General features: G+C 41.8%; 1 pseudogene across 1 annotated transcript in view; it reads right to left on the bottom strand.

Moving 5' to 3' along the window:
• The window catches only part of LOC310815255 (cytochrome P450 3A27-like), a 154,536-nt pseudogene extending 141,633 nt beyond the window's left edge, over positions 1 to 12,903 (bottom strand). Inside the window, exon 1 of the transcript in view lies at positions 12,834 to 12,903. The product of the transcript in view is annotated as a cytochrome P450 3A27-like (transcript). The remainder of the gene's footprint in view (positions 1 to 12,833) is intronic.
• Between the last annotated feature and the right edge of the window lie 1,279 nt (positions 12,904 to 14,182).

Here is a 14,182-nt window from a genome sequence, read left to right as displayed (position 1 = left end):
AGCGGATAGGCATCTACCTTGTAACGCAGGGCGGCCCGGGTTCGATTCCCGTCATGGCAAATGTTCTTTGTAGAAAAATAAAATGAGTCCCAACGTGTGCAACAGAACAGTTTGAAATCTCGTTACATTTGCATCGTCATGAACATGACTTATATCAGGCTAGCTAATTTTTTCTTTGTTCATTTTAAGTGTAGAAACAATATTTCGTTTGTGAACATTTTTTTCTGCCGTTTTGACAACAGGCTCATGACTAAAGAACACACGGCTGTCTGCTGATTGACGCTTGACTGTAGATTTTCGCTTTGTGTCAAAAGAACTTCCTAACGCACACTTTTTCAAAGTAGGTGAATTCATCAGATCTGTTTGAAACATTGCATTTTATCCATGCACGACGACTGCTTAGATACTCGCAGCACAGTTGCCCCATATAAATTGCCCATGAGCGCGGAGCTTGTATTTGTCACTGTAGCAACTTTGCTCCATCAGCGGGAGAAGGCGGTTCGACGCCCCTGTAAGCACATGTTTCTCTAATTCCTTTGTTTCAGGCAAGTCACTGTGACGTCAGACGCCTTTACGCATACAGCTTTGTGATGCTTAGACAGTAATAACATAATTCATGTTTACATTTCTTTAATTTTCGACGCATTGTCGTTATTCGTGACGCATCAATGACCAATTGATTATATGGCAATGCAATGAAAAAAGCGTGTGGAAAACAGTGTTAATGACAGATTTGAGAAGCACATTTCTTCAATGTTGGCCGCATGGCATTCCTGTGCAGGTGACAATGGTAATTTTTCAAAACGACAAGGATATTTCAACACATGATTATTTGTTTGCTGTGCTCTATGGCCTCTGCTACAGACCTCATCGAAATGACACTTAGATATCTTAGGGTGTACATATCAAGTCTTCCCAAATGGTCTAGCGGATAGGCATCTACCTTGTAACGCAGGGCGGCCCGGGTTCGATTCCCGTCATGGCAAATGTTCTTTGTAGAAAAATAAAATGAGTCCCAACGTGTGCAACAGAACAGTTTGAAATCTCGTTACATTTGCATCGTCATGAACATGACTTATATCAGGCTAGCTAATTTTTTCTTTGTTCATTTTAAGTGTAGAAACAATATTTCGTTTGTGAACATTTTTTTCTGCCGTTTTGACAACAGGCTCATGACTAAAGAACACACGGCTGTCTGCTGATTGACGCTTGACTGTAGATTTTCGCTTTGTGTCAAAAGAACTTCCTAACGCACACTTTTTCAAAGTAGGTGAATTCATCAGATCTGTTTGAAACATTGCATTTTATCCATGCACGACGACTGCTTAGATACTCGCAGCACAGTTGCCCCATATAAATTGCCCATGAGCGCGGAGCTTGTATTTGTCACTGTAGCAACTTTGCTCCATCAGCGGGAGAAGGCGGTTCGACGCCCCTGTAAGCACATGTTTCTCTAATTCCTTTGTTTCAGGCAAGTCACTGTGACGTCAGACGCCTTTACGCATACAGCTTTGCGATGCTTAGACAGTAATAACATAATTCATGTTTACATTTCTTTAATTTTCGACGCATTGTCGTTATTCGTGACGCATCAATGACCAATTGATTATATGGCAATGCAATGAAAAAAGCGTGTGGAAAACAGTGTTAATGACAGATTTGAGAAGCACATTTCTTCAATGTTGGCCGCATGGCATTCCTGTGCAGGTGACAATGGTAATTTTTCAAAACGACAAGGATATTTCAACACATGATTATTTGTTTGCTGTGCTCTATGGCCTCTGCTACAGACCTCATCGAAATGACACTTAGATATCTTAGGGTGTACATATCAAGTCTTCCCAAATGGTCTAGCGGATAGGCATCTACCTTGTAACGCAGGGCGGCCCGGGTTTGATTCCCGTCATGGCAAATGTTTTTTGTAGAAAAATAAAATGAGTCCCAACGTGTGCAACAGAACAGTTCGAAATCTCGTTACATTTGCATCGTCATGAACATGACTTATATCAGGCTAGCTAATTTTTTCTTTGTTCATTTTAAGTGTAGAAACAATATTTCGTTTGTGAACATTTTTTTCTGCCGTTTTGACAACAGGCTCATGACTAAAGAACACACGGCTGTCTGCTGATTGACGCTTGACTGTCGATTTTCGCTTTGTGTCAAAAGAACTCCCTAAAGCACACTTTTTCAAAGTAGGTGAATTCATCAGATCTGTTTGAAACATTGCATTTTATCCATGCACGACGACTACTTAGATACTCGCAGCACAGTTGCCTCATATAAATTGCCCATGAGCGCGGAGCTTGTCTTTGTCACTGTAGCAACTTTGCTCCATCAGCGGGAGAAGGCGGTTCGACGCCCCTGTAAGCACATGTTTCTCTAATTCCTTTGTTTCAGGCAAGCCACTGTGACGTCAGACGCCTTTACGCATACAGCTTTGCGATGCTTAGACAGTAATAACATAATTTATGTTTACATTTCTTTAATTTTCGACGCATTGTCGTTATTCGTGACGCATCAATGACCAATTGATTATATGGCAATGCAATGAAAAAAGCGTGTGGAAAACAGTGTTAATGACAGATTTGAGAAGCACATTTCTTCAATGTTGGCCGCATGGCATTCCTGTGCAGGTGACAATGGTAATTTTTCAAAACGACAAGGATATTTAAACACATGATTATTTGTTTGCTGTGCTCTATGGCCTCTGCTACAGACCTCATCGAAATGACACTTAGATATCTTAGGGTGTACATATCAAGTCTTCCCAAATGGTCTAGCGGATAGGAATCTGCCTTGTAACGCAGGGCGGCCCGGGTTCGATTCCCGTCATGGCAAAGGATTTTTGTAGAAAAATAAAATGAGTCCCAACGTGTGCAACAGAACAGTTCGAAATCTCGTTACATTTGCATCGTCATGAACATGACTTATATCAGGCTAGCTAATTTTTTCTTTGTTCATTTTAAGTGTAGAAACAATATTTCGTTTGTGAACATTTTTTTCTGCCGTTTTGACAACAGGCTCATGACTAAAGAACACACGGCTGTCTGCTGATTGACGCTTGACTGTAGATTTTCGCTTTGTGTCAAAAGAACTCCCTAACGCACACTTTTTCAAAGTAGGTGAATTCATCAGATCTGTTTGAAACATTGCATTTTATCCATGCACGACGACTACTTAGATACTCGCAGCACAGTTGCCTCATATAAATTGCCCATGAGCGCGGAGCTTGTCTTTGTCACTGTAGCAACTTTGCTCCATCAGCGGGAGAAGGCGGTTCGACGCCCCTGTAAGCACATGTTTCTCTAATTCCTTTGTTTCAGGCAAGCCACTGTGACGTCAGACGCCTTTACGCATACAGCTTTGCGATGCTTAGACAGTAATAACATAATTCATGTTTACATTTCTTTAATTTTCGACGCATTGTCGTTATTCGTGACGCATCAATGACCAATTGATTATATGGCAATGCAATGAAAAAAGCGTGTGGAAAACAGTGTTAATGACAGATTTGAGAAGCACATTTCTTCAATGTTGGACGCATGGCATTCCTGTGCAGGTGACAATGGTAATTTTTCAAAACGACAAGAATATTTAAACACATGATTATTTGTTTGCTGTGCTCTATGGCCTCTGCTACAGACCTCATCGAAATGACACTTAGATATCTTAGGGTGTACATATCAAGTCTTCCCAAATGGTCTAGCGGATAGGCATCTACCTTGTAACGCAGGGCGGCCCGGGTTCGATTCCCGTCATGGTAAATGTTTTTTGTAGAAAAATAAAATGAGTCCCAACGTGTGCAACAGAACAGTTCGAAATCTCGTTACATTTGCATCGTCATGAACATGACTTATATCAGGCTAGCTAATTTTTTCTTTGTTCATTTTAAGTGTAGAAACAATATTTCGTTTGTGAACATTTTTTTCTGCCGTTTTGACAACAGGCTCATGACTAAAGAACACACGGCTGTCTGCTGATTGACGCTTGACTGTAGATTTTCGCTTTGTGTCAAAAGAACTTCCTAACGCACACTTTTTCAAAGTAGGTGAATTCATCAGATCTGTTTGAAACATTGCATTTTATCCATGCACGACGACTGCTTAGATACTCGCAGCACAGTTGCCCCATATAAATTGCCCATGAGCGCGGAGCTTGTCTTTGTCACTGTAGCAACTTTGCTCCATCAGCGGGAGAAGTCGCTTCGACGCCCCTGTAAGCACATGTTTCTCTGATTCCTTTGTTTCAGGCAAGCCACTGTGACGTCAGACGCCTTTACGCATACAGCTTTGCGATGCTTAGACAGTAATAACATAATTCATGTTTACATTTCTTTAATTTTCGACGCATTGTCGTTATTCGTGACGCATCAATGACCAATTGATTATATGGCAATGCAATGAAAAAAGCGTGTGGAAAACAGTGTTAATGACAGATTTGAGAAGCACATTTCTTCAATGTTGGCCGCATGGCATTCCTGTGCAGGTGACAATGGTAATTTTTCAAAACGACAAGGATATTTAAACACATGATTATTTGTTTGCTGTGCTCTATGGCCTCTGCTACAGACCTCATCGAAATGACACTTAGATATCTTAGGGTGTACATATCAAGTCTTCCCAAATGGTCTAGCGGATAGGAATCTGCCTTGTAACGCAGGGCGGCCCGGGTTCGATTCCCGTCATGGCAAAGGATTTTTGTAGAAAAATAAAATGAGTCCCAACGTGTGCAACAGAACAGTTCGAAATCTCGTTACATTTGCATCGTCATGAACATGACTTATATCAGGCTAGCTAATTTTTTCTTTGTTCATTTTAAGTGTAGAAACAATATTTCGTTTGTGAACATTTTTTTCTGCCGTTTTGACAACAGGCTCATGACTAAAGAACACACGGCTGTCTGCTGATTGACGCTTGACTGTAGATTTTCGCTTTGTGTCAAAAGAACTCCCTAACGCACACTTTTTCAAAGTAGGTGAATTCATCAGATCTGTTTGAAACATTGCATTTTATCCATGCACGACGACTACTTAGATACTCGCAGCACAGTTGCCTCATATAAATTGCCCATGAGCGCGGAGCTTGTCTTTGTCACTGTAGCAACTTTGCTCCATCAGCGGGAGAAGGCGGTTCGACGCCCCTGTAAGCACATGTTTCTCTAATTCCTTTGTTTCAGGCAAGCCACTGTGACGTCAGACGCCTTTACGCATACAGCTTTGCGATGCTTAGACAGTAATAACATAATTCATGTTTACATTTCTTTAATTTTCGACGCATTGTCGTTATTCGTGACGCATCAATGACCAATTGATTATATGGCAATGCAATGAAAAAAGCGTGTGGAAAACAGTGTTAATGACAGATTTGAGAAGCACATTTCTTCAATGTTGGACGCATGGCATTCCTGTGCAGGTGACAATGGTAATTTTTCAAAACGACAAGAATATTTAAACACATGATTATTTGTTTGCTGTGCTCTATGGCCTCTGCTACAGACCTCATCGAAATGACACTTAGATATCTTAGGGTGTACATATCAAGTCTTCCCAAATGGTCTAGCGGATAGGAATCTGCCTTGTAACGCAGGGCGGCCCGGGTTCGATTCCCGTCATGGCAAAGGATTTTTGTAGAAAAATAAAATGAGTCCCAACGTGTGCAACAGAACAGTTCGAAATCTCGTTACATTTGCATCGTCATGAACATGACTTATATCAGGCTAGCTAATTTTTTCTTTGTTCATTTTAAGTGTAGAAACAATATTTCGTTTGTGAACATTTTTTTCTGCCGTTTTGACAACAGGCTCATGACTAAAGAACACACGGCTGTCTGCTGATTGACGCTTGACTGTAGATTTTCGCTTTGTGTCAAAAGAACTCCCTAACGCACACTTTTTCAAAGTAGGTGAATTCATCAGATCTGTTTGAAACATTGCATTTTATCCATGCACGACGACTACTTAGATACTCGCAGCACAGTTGCCTCATATAAATTGCCCATGAGCGCGGAGCTTGTCTTTGTCACTGTAGCAACTTTGCTCCATCAGCGGGAGAAGGCGGTTCGACGCCCCTGTAAGCACATGTTTCTCTAATTCCTTTGTTTCAGGCAAGCCACTGTGACGTCAGACGCCTTTACGCATACAGCTTTGCGATGCTTAGACAGTAATAACATAATTCATGTTTACATTTCTTTAATTTTCGACGCATTGTCGTTATTCGTGACGCATCAATGACCAATTGATTATATGGCAATGCAATGAAAAAAGCGTGTGGAAAACAGTGTTAATGACAGATTTGAGAAGCACATTTCTTCAATGTTGGACGCATGGCATTCCTGTGCAGGTGACAATGGTAATTTTTCAAAACGACAAGAATATTTAAACACATGATTATTTGTTTGCTGTGCTCTATGGCCTCTGCTACAGACCTCATCGAAATGACACTTAGATATCTTAGGGTGTACATATCAAGTCTTCCCAAATGGTCTAGCGGATAGGCATCTACCTTGTAACGCAGGGCGGCCCGGGTTCGATTCCCGTCATGGCAAATGTTTTTTGTAGAAAAATAAAATGAGTCCCAACGTGTGCAACAGAACAGTTCGAAATCTCGTTACATTTGCATCGTCATGAACATGACTTATATCAGGCTAGCTAATTTTTTCTTTGTTCATTTTAAGTGTAGAAACAATATTTCGTTTGTGAACATTTTTTTCTGCCGTTTTGACAACAGGCTCATGACTAAAGAACACACGGCTGTCTGCTGATTGACGCTTGACTGTAGATTTTCGCTTTGTGTCAAAAGAACTTCCTAACGCACACTTTTTCAAAGTAGGTGAATTCATCAGATCTGTTTGAAACATTGCATTTTATCCATGCACGACGACTGCTTAGATACTCGCAGCACAGTTGCCCCATATAAATTGCCCATGAGCGCGGAGCTTGTCTTTGTCACTGTAGCAACTTTGCTCCATCAGCGGGAGAATGCGGTTCGACGCCCCTGTAAGCACATGTTTCTCTAATTCCTTTGTTTCAGGCAAGCCACTGTGACGTCAGACGCCTTTACGCATACAGCTTTGCGATGCTTAGACAGTAATAACATAATTCATGTTTACATTTCTTTAATTTTCGACGCATTGTCGTTATTCGTGACGCATCAATGACCAATTGATTATATGGCAATGCAATGAAAAAAGCGTGTGGAAAACAGTGTTAATGACAGATTTGAGAAGCACATTTCTTCAATTTTGGCCGCATGGCATTCCTGTGCAGGTGACAATGGTAATTTTTCAAAACGACAAGGATATTTAAACACATGATTATTTGTTTGCTGTGCTCTATGGCCTCTGCTACAGACCTCATCGAAATGACACTTAGATATCTTAGGGTGTACATATCAAGTCTTCCCAAATGGTCTAGCGGATAGGCATCTACCTTGTAACGCAGGGCGGCCCGGGTTCGATTCCTGTCATGGCAAATGTTTTTTGTAGAAAAATAAAATGAGTCCCAACGTGTGCAATAGAACAGTTCGAAATCTCGTTACATTTGCATCGTCATGAACATGACTTATATCAGGCTAGCTAATTTTTTCTTTGTTCATTTTAAGTGTAGAAACAATATTTCGTTTGTGACCATTTTGTTCTGCCGTTTTGACAACAGGCTCATGACTAAAGAACACACGGCTGTCTGCTGATTGACGCTTGACTGTAGATTTTCGCTTTGTGTCAAAAGAACTTCCTAACGCACACTTTTTCAAAGTAGGTGAATTCATCAGATCTGTTTGAAACATTGCATTTTATCCATGCACGACGACTGCTTAGATACTCGCAGCACAGTTGCCCCATATAAATTGCCCATGAGCGCGGAGCTTGTCTTTGTCACTGTAGCAACTTTGCTCCATCAGCGGGAGAAGGCGCTTCGACGCCCCTGTAAGCACATGTTTCTCTGATTCCTTTGTTTCAGGCAAGCCACTGTGACGTCAGACGCCTTTACGCACACAGCTTTGCGATGCTTAGACAGTAATAACATAATTCATGTTTACATTTCTTTAATTTTCGACGCATTGTCGTTATTCGTGACGCATCAATGACCAATTGATTATATGGCAATGCAATGAAAAAAGCGTGTGGAAAACAGTGTTAATGACAGATTTGAGAAGCACATTTCTTCAATGTTGGCCGCATGGCATTCCTGTGCAGGTGACAATGGTAATTTTTCAAAACGACAAGGATATTTCAACACATGATTATTTGTTTGCTGTGCTCTATGGCCTCTGCTACAGACCTCATCGAAATGACACTTAGATATCTTAGGGTGTACATATCAAGTCTTCCCAAATGGTCTAGCGGATAGGCATCTACCTTGTAACGCGGGGCGGCCCGGGTTCGATTCCCGTCATGGCAAGTGTTTTTTGTAGAAAAATAAAATGAGTCCCAACGTGTGCAACAGAACAGTTCGAAATCTCGTTACATTTGCATCGTCATGAACATGACTTATATCAGGCTAGCTCATTTTTTCTTTGTTCATTTTAAGTGTAGAAACAATATTTCGTTTGTGAACATTTTCTTCTGCCGTTTTGACAACAGGCTCATTACTAAAGAACACACGGCTGTCTGCTGATTGACGCTTGACTGTAGATTTTCGCTTTGTGTCAAAAGAACTTCCTAACGCACACTTTTTCAAAGTAGGTGAATTCATCAGATCTGTTTGAAACATTGCATTTTATCCATGCACGACGACTGCTTAGATACTCGCAGCACAGTTGCCCCATATAAATTGCCCATGAGCGCGGAGCTTGTCTTTGTCACTGTCGCAACTTTGCTCCATCAGCGGGAGAAGGCGCTTCGACGCCCCTGTAAGCACATGTTTCTCTGATTCCTTTGTTTCAGGCAAGCCACTGTGACGTCAGACGCCTTTACGCATACAGCTTTGCGATGCTTAGACAGTAATAACATAATTCATGTTTACATTTCTTTAATTTTCGACGCATTGTCGTTATTCGTGACGCATCAATGACCAATTGATTATATGGCAATGCAATGAAAAAAGCGTGTGGAAAACAGTGTTAATGACAGATTTGAGAAGCACATTTCTTCAATGTTGGCCGCATGGCATTCCTGTGCAGGTGACAATGGTAATTTTTCAAAACGACAAGGATATTTAAACACATGATTATTTGTTTGCTGTGCTCTATGGCCTCTGCTACAGACCTCATCGAAATGACACTTAGATATCTTAGGGTCTACATATGAAATCTTCCCAAATGGTCTAGCGGATAGGAATCTGCCTTGTAACGCAGGGCGGCCCGGGTTCGATTCCCGTCATGGCAAATGATTCTTGTAGAAAAATAAAATGAGTCCCAACGTGTGCAACAGAACAGTTCGAAATCTCGTTACATTTGCATCGTCATGAACATGACTTATATCAGGCTAGCTCATTTTTTCTTTGTTCATTTTAAGTGTAGAAACAATATTTCGTTTGTGACCATTTTTTTCTGCCGTTTTGACAACAGGCTCATGACTAAAGAACACACGGCTGTCTGCTGATTGACGCTTGACTGTAGATTTTCGCTTTGTGTCAAAAGGACTCCCTTAACGCACACTTTTTCAAAGTAGGTGAATTCATCAGATCTGTTTGAAACATTGCATTTTATCCATGCACGACGACTGCTTAGATACTCACAGCACAGTTGCCCCATATAAATTGCCCATGAGCGCGGAGCTTGTCTTTGTCACTGTAGCAACTTTGCTCCATCAGGGGGACAAGCCGGTTCGACGCCCCTGTAAGCACATGTTTCTCTAATTCCTTTGTTTCAGGCAAGCCACAGTGACGTCAGACGCCTTTGCGCATACAGCTTTGCGATGCTTAGACAGTAATAACATAATTCATGTTTACATTTCTTTAATTTTCGACGCATTGTCGTTATTCCTGACGCATCAATGACCAATTGATTATATGGCAATGCAATGAAAAAAGCGTGTGGAAAACAGTGTTAATGACAGATTTGAGAAGCACATTTCTTCAATGTTGGCCGCATGGCATTCCTGTGCAGGTGACAATGGTAATTTTTCAAAACGACAAGGATATTTAAACACATGATTATTTGTTTGGTGTGCTCTATGGCCTCTGCTACAGACCTCATCGAAATGACACTTAGATATCTTAGGGTGTACATATCAAGTCTTCCCAAATGGTCTAGCGGATAGGAATCTGCCTTGTAACGCAGGGCGGCCCGGGTTCGATTCCCGTCATGGTAAATGATTCTTGTAGAAAAATAAAATGAGTCCCAACATGTGCAACAGAACAGTTCGAAATCTCGTTACATTTGCATCGTCATGAACATGACTTATATCAGGCTAGCTCATTTTTTCTTTGTTCATTTTAAGTGTAGAAACAATATTTCGTTTGTGACCATTTTTTTCTGCCGTTTTGACAACAGGCTCATGACTAAAGAACACACGGCTGTCTGCTGATTGAGGCTTGACTGTAGATTTTCGCTTTGTGTCAAAAGGACTCCCTTAACGCACACTTTTTCAAAGTAGTTGAATTCATCAGATCTGTTTGAAACATTGCATTTTATCCATGCACGACGACTGCTTAGATACTCGCAGCACAGTTGCCCCATATAAATTGCCCATGAGCGCGGAGCTTGTCTTTGTCAATGTAGCAACTTTGCTCCATCAGCGGGAGAAGCCGGTTCGACGCCCCTGTAAGCACATGTTTCTCTAATTCCTTTGTTTCAGGCAAGCCACAGTGACGTCAGACGCCTTTACGCATACAGCTTTGCGATGCTTAGACAGTAATAACATAATTCATGTTTACATTTCTTTAATTTTCGACGCATTGTCGTTATTCGTGACGCATCAATGACCAATTGATTATATGGCAATGCAATGAAAAAAGCGTGTGGAAAACAGTGTTAATGACAGATTTGAGAAGCACATTTCTTCAATGTTGGCCGCATGGCATTCCTGTGCAGGTGACAATGATAATTTTTCAAAACGACAAGGATATTTAAACACATGATTATTTGTTTGGTGTGCTCTATGGCCTCTGCTACAGACCTCATCGAAATGACACTTAGATATCTTAGGGTCTACATATGAAATCTTCCCAAATGGTCTAGCGGATAGGAATCTGCCTTGTAAAGCAGGGCGGCCCGCGTTCGATTCCCGTCATGGCAAATGATTCTTGTAGAAAAATAAAATGAGTCCCAACGTGTGCAACAGAACAGTTCGAAATCTCGTTACATTTGCATCGTCATGAACATGACTTATATCAGGCTAGCTCATTTTTTCTTTGTTCATTTTAAGTGTAGAAACAATATTTCGTTAGTGACCATTTTTTTCTGCCGTTTTGACAACAGGCTCATGACTAAAGAACACACGGCTGTCTGCTGATTGACGCTTGACTGTAGATTTTCGCTTTTTGTCAAAAGGACTCCCTTAACGCACACTTTTTCAAAGTAGGTGAATTCATCAGATCTGTTTGAAACATTGCATTTTATCCATGCACGACGACTGCTTAGATACTCGCAGCACAGTTGCCCCATATAAATTGCCCATGAGCGCGGAGCTTGTCTTTGTCACTGTAGCAACTTTGCTCCATCAGGGGGACAAGCCGGTTCGACGCCCCTGTAAGCACATGTTTATCTAATTCCTTTGTTTCAGGCAAGCCACAGTGACGTCAGACGCCTTTGCGCATACAGCTTTGCGATGCTTAGACAGTAATAACATAATTCATGTTTACATTTCTTTAATTTTCGTGATTTCATGATTATTTGTTTGGTGTGCTCTATGGCCTCTGCTACAGACCTCATCGAAATGACACTTAGATATCTTAGGGTCTACATATGAAATCTTCCCAAATGGTCTAGCGCAGGGGTGCCCAAATTCTTCCCAGTGGAGGGCCAAAATTTAATCTGGGGGGAGGGTCGTGGGCCAAAATGTTAATTTTGTAGTACATTAAGTTAAATATGGGTATATATAGCATGCATGTACAAAATAAACACTATCACAAAGTAATTTTGAAAAAGGAATGACACTGTTTATTGTTCTTCACATTAATGTTCAAAAGATTACTGACGTCAATCTGGCTTCTTTAAATTAGAAAAATAATTGAAGCACTATGAAATATTTGAAGACAGACAGGGAACATTACTAGGCCTTGGGCCTATATCTTCAAATACAAAGACATTTAGTGCAAAGTAACATGGGACAAAACATGTCTCCATGGGACCAAAATACATTCTTCACTGGTTTGAACAATCATTTTTAAATCAGGAATAGTAGTAGAATTGGACAACAGCTTGAGAAGGTTTGTAGAAATCAGTACTGTACTTACAAGTGCAATAAACAAAGTAACATGGGACAAAACATGCCCCCATTAATCATACAGAGCAGAACATACTCTGACACATTGGAGGCCTAGGCCTACACATCCTGCCTGAAGTAGGCTAGGCCTATCAGTGGGAGACATGAAGCCTGTCCTTGGTTTTTAAAAGTCTCTCAATATCAGGCTCCAGCTGACTAACTGACAAAGTGAGAATGTCATGTAGGTGAGAGTCAGATAAAGCATTTCTCAGTTTGGACTTATTAAGATTCATCAGGCTGAAAGGCTGTTCACATACATAGGTACTTCCAAAGAGGGATAACATCACCTGTGCATGTTTGCGGATCTTGCCATATCTGTGTGCAGGAACACATTTGTAAAAGTCACGTTCTTCAGGCCGATGTTTTTATCGCACAGTTGCTCCTGATGCAAAATACAATGGTATTTAAAAATCGAGCCACCAAACTCACGGACTTTGTCCGACACAAGTGCAGTTAGGCCTGCTCTCTTACCGACCATGGCCGGGGCTCCATCAGTCGTGATGCCAGATAGGTTTTCCCACTTCAACCCGTTCTTGTCCATAATTCGCTGCACTGCCATAAAAATATCGATACCTCTTGTTGTCCCTTTCAGTGTTTCAAGGCCCGCTAGTTCTTGACACACTTCAAAGTCCTCATTGACACCTCGCAAAACACCAGCAACTGTGCTGAGTCAGAGATGTCGGTGCTTTCATCGCTTGCGATGGAGAAGGCAGAAAACCGACCTGCTCTTTGGGCTATCTGGCCCCGAACGTCTTCGGCCATGTCCTCAACGCGGCGGGTGACCGTGTTCCGTGACAGGCTAATCTGAGAAAAAGCCCGCATCTGAGTTGGACACACAGCTTCAGCAGCAATTGTCAGACACTCTTTGACAAAATCACCCGCAGCAAAAGCTCGTCCACTTCTGACAATGACTTTGCTAATGCGATAACTTGCCCGAGTGGTATTTTCTTGTGCAGTGAACGGCTGAAGTAAAGTTCGCTGCTGTGTGGTTAGCTTTCTTAGCAAGTCTGCTACCTTCAGCTTGCGATCGTCACCTGTGTATTTTGCGAACTGGTGAGAATGCATAGTTTCATAGTGACGACGAATGTTGTACTCCTTTGAAACAGCGACCCTCTGCTTACATACCAGACACACTGCGTTGGAATCGACCTCGGTAAAAAGATAACCATGTTCCCAACTTTTTTTGAATTTTCGTTTGTCTGTGTGCCACTGCTTAACACGCTCCATCCTTGCATCCTCTCACTCACTGGTCTTCGCCTCACCGGATTGCATCTGGTAGGAGCTCAACAGCGCCACCCTACCATCATTGTATCACAATGTTATTCTCTGGTCAGGAGTGGAAGTGCACCAATAAATAATATTCAATGAGAGCGAGGGCAGATTCCGAGCGAGCGCAGATTCCGAGCGAGCGCAGATTCCGAGAGAGTGCAGATTCCGAGCGAGCGCAGATTCCGAGCGAGCGCAGATTCCGAGCGAGCGCAGATTCCGAGCGAGCGCTGATGGTGGGAAAAAATTATACAGTGGATAAGGCGCGGGCCAAATATAATCGGTCCCGCGGGCCCCAAATTGGGCAGCCATGGTCTAGCGGATAGGAATCTGCCTTGTAACGCAGGGCGGCCCGGGTTCGATTCCCGTCATGGCAAATGATTCTTGTAGAAAAATAAAATGAGTCCCAACGTGTGCAACAGAACAGTTCGAAATCTCGTTACATTTGCATCGTCATGAACATGACTTATATCAGGCTAGCTCATTTTTTCTTTGTTCATTTTAAGTGGAGAAACAATATTTCGTTTGTGACCATTTTTTTCTGCCGTTTTGAC

This window comes from Argentina silus, assembly GCF_951799395.1.
Source record: "Argentina silus genome assembly, chromosome: 14".
In the NCBI taxonomy this organism is placed as follows: domain Eukaryota; kingdom Metazoa; phylum Chordata; class Actinopteri; order Argentiniformes; family Argentinidae; genus Argentina; species Argentina silus.
Note: the sequence above shows the minus strand (reverse complement) of the source record. Positions and strands in the feature narration are given on the sequence as shown.